An 11,137-nucleotide genomic window follows, 5' to 3' on the forward strand; every position below is an offset into this window, starting at 1 on the left:
AAAAAAAAAAAAAAAAAAAAAAAAAAAAAAGATTCAATCTCCTAGTAAATTTTAAGTATACAGTACTTTATTATTAACCGCGTTACCATGCTATACCGTAGCTCTCCAGAACTTATTCATCCTGTCTAATTGAAGCTTTGTACCCTTTAACCAACATCTCTCTATTCCCTCCCATCTCATGATAACCACAATTCTATTCTCTGCTCTGAGTCCAACTTTTTCAGATTCCACATTAGTGAGATCATGCAGTATTTGTCTTTTTGGATTATTTCACTTAACATAATGTCCTCAAGCCTCAACCATGTTGCAAATGACATACTTTCTTTCTTTTTCAAGGCTGTCTTGGTTATTGTGAATAATGCTACACTGAACATAAAAGTGCAAATTATCTCTTGGACATAGTGAATTTATTTCCTTTAGATATATACCTGGAAGTGAGATTGTTGGACCATATGGTAATTCTATTTTTAATTTTTCAAACACTGTTTTCCATAATGGCAATTTACATTCCCACAAAATATCTTTTATTTTTTTGATGGTACCCATCCCAACCGATGTGAGGTGATTACCTCAGTATGGCTTTAATTTGCATTTCCCTAATGATTAATAACGTCGAGCATTTTTATCATATACCTGTTGATCATTTCTATGTCTTTTGAGAAATGTCTATTCAGGTCCTTCACCCATTTTTCTTTTTTAGATTGGAAAATATAGTTTATTTAGAAAGTGAATTAGAGAGAGAGAAGAGATAGCAGATAGACACAGAGAGATAGATTCACCTCCCCAAGGTAGAGGAGGGGGCCAAAGCCAAGAAACATGGCGGTGGTAGCTCAGAAAGCCACGTGGACATAAGAGTTTAGCAAAGCAATGGCGGCCAGCTGCTCGACATTGAATGCTTTTAAACATTCCCCTTGTTGGAGGTAGGTTGTTAAGGTGGTTGGGTGGTGGTCTACTCCACGTTACTTTCACTCATTTTTTAATTGGGTTATTAATTTTCTTGCTATTGAGTTATATAAGCTCCTTATCGTATTGTGGATATTAACACCTTAACAGAAATGGTTTGCTAATATTTTCTGCCATTTTGTATGTTGTCTTTTCACTCTAATGATTGCTTCCATTGCTGTGCAGAAGCTTATTTTGTTTTAAATTTTATTTCAATGACTTTGGGGGTACAGATGATTTTTGGTTACATGAATGCATTGTATATTCTGGGCTTTAAGTGTATCCTCTACCTTCACCTGTGCACATTGTACCTGGTAGGTGGTTTTTAAAAAAATATCCACCTCCCCCTTCTGAGTCTTCATTGTCCATTATGCCATTCTATATGCCTTTGCAGTTCCTTAGTTTAGCTCCCACTTACAAGGAGAACATGCAAATGCAGTGTTTGGTTTTCCATTCCTTCATTACTTCACTTAGGATGATAGTTTTCAATTCCACCCAAGTTGCTGCAAAATCCATTATTTCATTCCTTTTCATGACTGAATAGTATTCCATGGTGTGTGTGTGTGTGTGTGTGTGTGTGTGTATGTGTGTGTATCACATTTTAATTCATTTTCATTATCTACTGATCAGTTGATGGGCATTTTCTTAATGTCTACTTATCCTTTCTTGTTCTTGCTTAAGAAATGATTCCTCCTCTTTTTAGCATATGATGTAAACATTTGCAAACTGTTATCACACCCGTGCTTAGTGATCATGTAGCAAAACCACATTTTAAATCCCTTTAATCTTTTCTTGTAAATCAATCCCTTTCTTCCATGGGTCTTTTTGTTCCCTCAGTGCTGGCAAATCTTCCTTCCTTCCTTTCTTTTTCCTTCCATTTCATTCTTTCTTCTACTTTTTTTTTTTTAAGCTGAATTGTCCTTCCACAATTTCTTTCAGCTTTTCTCTATCTACAGAGCTGCTATAGGGGTGGATTCCATCTTCAATAATTGCTGCAATATAGCCCTGTTTCTTAAATTTTATTGTGCATCAAAATCACCTGGGGATATTCCTTTAAAGTGTAATTTCCTTGGTCCCAGTTCCCTGATTAAGTAACGATTCATTAATTACCTCCCTTTTTAAAAACAAGCACCCATAGGTAATTCTAATGCAAGTGATCCAGAGACTCCAACCTGAGAAACAGCTATAGGCCTTAGGGGAGCCAGAAACCATTCTTCATTAATCACCCATGCCAATGCTTTGCCAAAGGTGGTGGTGGTATACAAAATAATTTCAGGTGGTCTGCAAATGATATAAAGATTAAATTATTTAGATTCACATAATGGACAAGTTTTCCCTTTTCCATTCTTTTTCCATTCTCACTTTTGTACAAGTTTGTCTTGAACATTTCTCTGACACATTCTAATAAAACTTTTAACAAAGAAAAAGTCACAGTTTCAGGAGCAAATAACAAAATTTAGCTAGATTTTAAGAACATTGTTTTGTTTTCATCATATTTATTTTTACTCTTGCCCTCCTATTTATGGCAAATGATACTGGTTTTCATTTACTGTAATGAGATAGACTCTCCTTTTTAAATAAATAAATATAATTTATGCTAATTTAAAGAAAAAATTAAGTAAATAATAGTAATGTTGGTATGTGTATAAAGCAAAAATTGTGAAGGAAGTTTTTAGTTGGTATAGAGATGTAATGAAACTTTTGAAGGTGATTCACAGAAATCTCAAATGTGAGAACCCCCCCAAGCTGTGCCTGTGTAATACCATTATTTTGACCCTTTTTTTGCTGAATTATCTGTTGTTATTATTAATACTTTCAAGTAAGAACTCAGTTTCTGAGTTGTTGTCTCTTGGTGATATTTATAATTAACCAAAACCAGTCATGCTGTTTGACTTGTGCCATCAATTTAATAAACCCAATCTTTTAATGACTGTGAATCTACAATTTTGATATTTGAGTTTCTGCTTTTGCTTGAGGAGGTCTTGCTTTTTTTTTTTTTCTTTGGCTATAATTTAGCACTCCTCTCTGCATAGAACACAGTGCTAGACATTGTAGTATACAGAAAGAAATACAAGACCTACTGTCTAAAAGTTAAAATCTAATTGGAGAGTCAAAAAGAAAACATATAACAAAAGCTAGTGAAGGGGATTAGAATATCCACCCGAGAATATGCCACATTAGCCTAAGAATTATTTTGAGCTGAAAGCAATTGAGAAATAACAAATGCAGGAAGAGTTTTTTGCTTTCCCCCATCTGCCTAAAAGTAGGGCGTATCTTTCCCTTTGTGAAGGTGCTTCCTCCCTATTCCAGGATGGGAAAGAACAGTAACTCTTATCACTGGAGATGGGGGGTTCCATACCAAGATGAGTTTGCATGAACAGATCTTACTAAAATAATCCTTATCTTTTATTAGATTCCCATTTAGTTCCTAGTCATTTCCCCATGATCTATCACCCCTTGAAGCCCACACCCCTTTTCCTTTGGTAAAATGGTATATAAGCCCTGAGTCTAACCACTTCTTTGAGTTTAACTTCTTTTTAATGAATTCCCTTACACATAAATACTAATAAAAATAGTGCGCCTCTTCTCCTGTTAATCTGTTTTTTGTTAGTTTAATTCACAGGTCCCTAGGTATGGAACATAAGAGGGTAAAGAAAATTTTGTTCTTCCTTATACTAGCATCTATTGAGCATTTCTTAATTAGGACTTTCTCTACTGAGCTAAAAATTTTTCATTCATTAATTTTATACTCTCAATAGATATTAATAACGTGTTTATTGAACTCTTACCAGGTGCTTTATGTGTTCTATAATTCTCACCATGACCCTGTGAAGTCCTGACAATGATCAGCTCCATTTTATTGAGGGAGTAATTGAGCCACAGAAAGGTTAGGCAATTTGCTCAAGGTCACATTTCCAGTATGTGGTAGAGCAGAGGATTTGACCCAGGCAGTTTTGCCCCAAAGCTTATACTCTTGCTGCCTTGCTCTTATCCCAATTTTACAAATGAGGAGACTGAGTTTAAGAAAGGAAAAAGGAACCTGCTTAAGACTGCATGGCTAGTAAGTGACAGAACTGGGATGCTAGGGCACATATTCTTAGCCCTTAAACACATATTCTTAAGCACATATTCTTAGCCCTTAAACTACACTGTCTCATAAAACAATGAACTAGCAATTTAAAAGAACAATAAAGCAATGTCACATGACAATGTGTGGCAATGGCAAGTTGAGCTGAAGGATTTCCACACTTTTTCTTTTTTTCCAGGAGAAAGCTTTTAAAATTTGTATTGTTTTTCTTGTACAGTGTATTTACTTTGCTTTTATACTTTAACAGTTTTGTGGCTTTGTCTTTTTTTTTTTTAAATCTAAAATAAAGGTCAACTAGTTCAACACCCAGACCCCTCAATGCTCTGGGCCAGTTGTCTTGCTGCCCTGATTATATGGATATGCTCGATTTTCTTGTGTTCTGTTTGCTGTTTTATCGACACAGTTATTGATTTAAAAAAGCTTTTTGCCCAGATGCATTCTTTGGCCTTAAATTGGCTTGACAGGTGGACATTACCTTTGGACAATTAACCCCTTTGGTAGCAAAAGCCTATTCAGACCAGCAGTGCTCACAGTCTATTGATGTTAAAATCTCCAATGCCTCCAAATTAATTCTTCCTCCATAAAGTGTAGCAGATTTATGTTTTTATTTTTGCATGAGAGGTCCCACATTCAGTTGATTTCATGACTTTCTTCAGTTAATTCTGCTACTCCCTTGCAAACAAATAAACAAATAAACAAACCTGTCCAGAACAAATCCTAGAAAGAATTTAGGCCACGAAAGATAGAAAGCATTCTGACTTGCAGAAGTGATGGGTGTGGTTGTATATGGGTGTACATGTAACAGAGGGAAGTAGAAATAAGAAGAAAAACAAAATGAAATGGCTTGGGAAACAAAGACAGAAAAATCTCACTGTGATTGGTTTGTGACAGTTCTTCCCTTTATATCTGCTATTCATCTTCACTTTATATCTGCTATCCAACCTAGAGTTTCCCTTGAAGAGGGGCTCTGTCTGTGTTACTCCATTCAGCAGTACTGTTGAAAGGAAAGTATTCGATGAGTGGTATTATAATTGTACATCAAAGCAAGATGGTGCTTGCTTTCCGACTCTGAAAAGAAGATTTTAGGTTCCTGCTCTATTCGGAAATAAAGTGCATATTTTCCATTTATGTAATAGGTTATGTAAATCTTAATGAAACTAAAAGCATCAGTTGAATACCATGTGACAGTGTTCCTTTAAAAATATTCTTGTGGAGTCACAAAGGACAGGATAATTAAAACTCCTTGCAGAGTTTAGTTCTTTGACCTCTCATTAGTTTCAGCATTATAAATTGCCATTTGTTAGAAGCCTAATTTGATTATTAGCCCCTCTGAGCTTACAGCATGCATTCTGAAGAGTGGACTCTGCGTGACTCAGAATGCATGCTGCTGCTGCATACCCGAGATAGAAAATGGAGGAGCAAATTGCCCTGCTCCTGTGTGTTCATGAGTTAGTCATACTAAAGTGGTTAAACAAAGAGAAAGCAGTCCTTTCCAATATCCACGGTTATGGGGTTGATAAAAAAAACTCAATGGGCAGTATGAATATTTCATTCTGGAAGCAGCTTTATTAGGTGTCATAGAGGGAGGAGTAGAAAGAGGGAATTTTAGTCCCTACAGTTTTATCATTAAAAAAATTGGTATGTCATATCACCTTATGTGACCCTGCATAGTGAAGTAAAAAGTGACTTGCTTCCTCAAGGTATTTCAACAAATGATTGCAGTAGTTTAGAGCAGGGGACTACTAGCATACTCATTCTTTGTCTCTCTAGGTAGGTACTCTGGTCTCAGCATTTTAATTAATTCCTGGATATTGCTACTAGGAGGCTTAGCAAGTGTAATCAGGCTTTTTGCCAAAGCCAATGTCTGTAAAACAACCAACCTGTATTTTTTTTTAAGGGAGCAAGCCAGAGAGTTGTGAGAAAACAGAAACACACAATAATAAGAATATGGAAATTAAACATCCCAGCCTCTGTGCTTGTCAAATATAAGTAACGGAAAAAATTGCTCCCACTGCCTTCATTACACTCCAAAAGACCATTTGAGGCAAGCATGAAAGTCTTCAGCTTTCCCAAGTTCGAGGTAGTGAAAGAGGATTATATAAAGTCAGAGTTAAAGTTTGGAAACTGTAGAACACATAATAATAATAACGTCAGTATACAGTAGACTCTCTCTTAGTGAACTTCCATTTAATCAGATTAATGAACTAATTGACACTCAGTAAGACCCAGAGACCAATGGCCATGGTATGGTAACTGCTTGTGGCTAATAGCATGGTTAGAAGTGTCATCTGCCCAGACACTTCTGCTTCAACCATTTGAGTTGTATGCTTACCAAAATTTAGTTGAGATTTGTTCCAAATCTATTTATGCCAGTTGTACACAACAATATAATTATGTGATTTAACTAAATATTATATGAACTGATGAAATATGAATGCAAAGTGAGTTTTTGCTTCAATGAAATTTAGACTGAATGCCTTTGTAAGACTTGGTAAAAGCAGGGTGCTAAAAACAATTTGTCAAATTTTGCATAGCTGAGAAAAACATAAAAGATGGGGGTAGTTGTAATAATTTAGGAAGATTCTACATTCAGATTGCTTCACATGTTTTGTTTTTTATTCTATTTTAGGGAAAAATTACAAACATTTAAAATTAGAACATTTACTATAATTAGCATGATATACTTGTTATCCAGCTTCAGCAATTATCTCTACATGTTCGATCTTGTTTCATCTATACCTCACCCACTCTCCTACGAAATTATTTTGAAGTAAACCTCAGCTATCATCTTACTTCCTCTTATAGGTCTTTTAAAGTTCTCATTCCACTTTAGAAAAACCCAGGTTGGAAATTATTATGGATGTGGCTTGTGCAAGCAAGATAGTGCAAATCTCCTAAAGTCAATCCATACCTAAGGAAAACATTGGATGGTAGAAAAAAAAAACATGGAAAAAATGATTTTCTATGACATATATATATTGGACCCTAGAAGGCAGGAGCTATCCACTAATCAACCGGCTTCTCAAAAAGTATTTGTTAAAATATTTAAGATACAATATATTTTAATGATTCTTTGTTATAGTTGTTTTGTTTTGCTAAACAGTGAACTACTGCACTGTGTCCTACTTATTGGATTAGACAGTTTCTAGCATAAATCTAGATGATAATGATGATGATGTAATGTAATTGACATGCTGAGGATGACTTACATGTCAAGGTTAACATAAACCAATAACTAGGTAATGCCATATTTTTAAGGCTTATTTCATTAGAAAAAAAAGCCTTATAGCTTTAAGGTTTGTTTCATTTGAAAAATCATGTCTTTGAAAGCAGCAAAGATGTTACGCTCATTGTGTTGTTTGTACAAATTCAACTTCTTTTAGCATAGCCAGTCCCTGTTCACAATGATGGAATACTGTAGGGAATCTGCCTCCCATGACCTGAGCCCCACACATATTTGATTGCACTAGGTATGGGCAGCCCAAGATGTCAGTCTGTTGGTTAACCAATGTCAGTCAATTGCTCTTTCTCAAGAATTTGTGAGTGAGGAAGGGAAAAGCAGCAACGCTGACCACATTGGAGAATTCTGCTGGGAACCTACATATTGAACAGTACTTACACACACACACACACACACACACACACACACACACACACACAGAATTTGAAGTAAGAAAATGGGGTGGATGATTGACCTGAATGGCTGCTTTAGCCAACTTGGGCCTTATGAAAGCAGAGGAGACAAGTTGAGAGAGAGAGAAGAGATAGAGAAGTAGAGATGAGAGTGCCTTTCTTTGAGACAGAATGAACATCCATGATTTCTGATTTAGGTAAATTCCTAATTTCTAGAGCTCTGACTGGATTTTGTTTATTGCTCTTGGGTTTCTATGATATTTCTTGTTGCAGCCTTATATTAAATTCCTTTTTATTCAAGCTTATTTCAGTGAGTTCCTTGAAACCAATGGCTGTTGATGGAGAAACAGGATGACCTTTGATGTAGAAGGTATGTTTTAGTTCCTTTTGTATTGTTATAACAGAACATCACAGACTGGGTAATTTACAGGGAAAAAAATTATTTATTTATTTTAATTTAATTTTATTTATTTAATTTTTTTATTTTTTTGAGTTGGAGTCTCACTCTGTCGCCCAGACTGGAGTGCAGTGGACGCTCCCGGCCACCACAGCCTCCACCTGCTGGGCTCCAGCGATCCTTCCGCCTCAGCTTTCCAAGTAGCTGGAATTACAGGCGTGCGCTACCATGCCCTGCTGATTTTTTGATTTATTGTAGAGATGAGGTCTCGCTGCCCAGGCGGGTCCCGAACCCGCGGGCTCAGGCAATCCACTCACCTCAGCCTCCCAAAGGCGCGGGTTTACAGGCTGAGCCACTGAGCCCGGCTTATTTATTTATTTTTAACTTTATTTTATTATAAAGGTATGTGTGGGGTATAAGTTAGGATTAGGTACATATGTAATATATGTGCAGGTGAAGTTTGAGCCTCCAACTGTTCCTCACTTCCCCTGGTTTAGGATCAGGTACCCTTTGTGTTGTTACATCCCCACCCCTCCTTGCAGTTCTGAATGCTGGGAAGCCCAAGGTCAAAGGTCCTGCATCTGGGGCTTCTATGTTGCCTCATCCCATAGTGGAAGGTGGAAAGGCAAGAGAAGGTGAGAACAAGAAAGGGAGACAAACTGGCTTTTATAACAAAGCCAGTCTTGTGATAACAACATCAATTCATTCATAAGGTTAGAGCCCTCATGATCTAATTACCTCTTATTAAGCCCCATCTCCCAACACTGTTGCATTGAGGATTAAGTTTCCACCACATGAACTTTGGGGAACACATTCAAACCCCAGGAGGGTACAAGTAGAGAATCAAAAGGCACAATGAAACACCTTATAGTTGAAACAAATGTAGCATTAGCTAGGCTTTCTCATGGCAAGATCCTATGTATGTGTGTACATGTGTATACGCTCATGTATAAAGGTGTGTATGTATTTAATAACAACCAATACCCATGCAGTTTATAAAATCCCCAGGGCTGTGCCAGCTTAAGATACTCCCTTCACATGTTATTTCACACAGGAAGAAAGGATTAACTACTGACAAACCCAGGCTTATGGAATAGGGCAGTGTTACACTCTTTTATTCATTTTTTTACTGTTATGCTCCTCCAGTATTTTAAAGTTGCTTCTGAGTCTAAAAAACTGTATTTTGTGTTTTTATTTTATTTCATTCTCCATGACCTATTCCAGTTTGGTGCCAGAAGATAATGCTTTCTTATACATTTATATTTAACTCTTGTATATATTCAACACCTACTGTGTGTCAAACACTTTTGCATTCTGATCTTATTTAACTGCTTCCACAGACTGTATTTTGCACATTAAGAAATTGAAACTCATAGAAATTGTGTCTTCGCCAAAGTTGCACAGCTAGTAAGTGGCAGAATGAGGTAATCTTTCTATGGCAAAAAGGGGTTCCCCCCCCCCCCATAGAAAGGCTGCTTCTCTTCCAACCATTGGTACGGTAGCACGGAGTGAAAAAAACAGAATGAAATATGTGCATTAAAATAAAGCTAAGAGTGGCATTCTTTCTCAATGAAGAAATAATTAGTAGTATTACAGATGAAATTTCTTTAATTTAGCACTCTTTTAGGTCATTACTTGAGTTGTTAAATGGGAATATTGCTACCGAGCAAAATGTGGTTTATGCAAGATAGAAAGGAGATTATCAAAGCCCTATGCCCAAGTTGTGAAAACACACCTTGGTCCACTTGTTTTTAATTTGGGTTTAAATCACAAGTAAATCGGAATCACTCCTGATTTGACCTTAGCCTCTTTTGTATTTATCACTATTACCTGCAATATCCACTGTGCTCGCCTCATGAAATGCCCCAAGTGAAAATGTCAGGGAGCTATATAAATGTGTATACATGGTCACAGAGAGTGGAATAATAGACATTGGAGACTCAGAAAGGTGGGAGGGTGGGAAGGGGCTAAAAAATTACCTAGGTAGTACAATGTAATTCAGGTGATGGTTACACTAAAAGTCTAGACTTCATCATGTAATAAAACTGCACTTGTATCCCATAAATCTATAAAAATAAAAAGAAATATTTTATATTGTAAGAACTTTAAAGTCTCCAGTTTGAAAAAAACTTGGAAGAGTATTCAGGAATCCTGGTTGGAACATTTTGCAAACAACTCTGCCCAAGCATATGTATATCTGGCACTACTCAGGTAGGTCTTTGCTTTACTATGCCCCCTCCTGGAAGAAATCACTTGCTTCATTTGGATCTTAGTTTGCCCATTTGCAGATCAAGCAACTTGATCTGGATTAGCTCTGTAAGTCTCTCCTAACTTAATAATTTTTGCATTCCTTACAATATACTTTCCAAAAGCAATAGCTCACTGAAATAGAATTATAATGTTCTTTTTCTTTTCAGAAAGTCACTTAATTGGATGGCAATGGCTTTTCAGCTGGTGAATCTAATATTTGAAGAATACCAGCCTAGTTTGTACTGACACCTTGTATGGCTTCCCCAAGACATTACACAATCTGACATGACTCTTCCATCCAGCTCATCTGGCCCAGAGGTTAAATATGTTCATTGCTTATTATCAGGGCCCCGCATCCACATATCAGCCAACACTTCTAGCACTTGGGAGAAAAAAAAAAAAAAAAGAATTGCAGAGAGACTTGGCATTTTACCTTTCCATTTGTTCTTGGCAAGATTGTTGTTTTTCCTTTGCCATTTTATGAGCATTGTATGGTCTTTATTGAATGATTAAAATGTCTTTGTTTTTGGAGTAGGACAGAGAATTATCATTCTCCTTAAAAAGAATGTATGTTCAGTTTTGAAAGCTGCTATTTATTTAAATATATTAAATAAATTTAAAACAGAGAATTCTTTGTCACAAAATGAAGGCAATTTCTAGAGCATTCCATATGGCCAATTCTAGTTTCCATTAAGAAATACAGAATTGCAAGCTGGGCATGGTAACACACATGCCTGTAGTTCCAGTTACTTGGAAGACTGAGGCAGAAGGATTGCCTGAGCCCAGCAGGTCGAGGCTACGGTGGCCATGAGCATGCCACTGCACTC

The sequence above is a fragment of the Carlito syrichta genome, unplaced genomic scaffold, assembly GCF_000164805.1.
Source record: "Carlito syrichta isolate Samal-C Ts95f unplaced genomic scaffold, Tarsius_syrichta-2.0.1 Scaffold316004, whole genome shotgun sequence".
In the NCBI taxonomy this organism is placed as follows: Eukaryota; Metazoa; Chordata; class Mammalia; order Primates; family Tarsiidae; genus Carlito; species Carlito syrichta.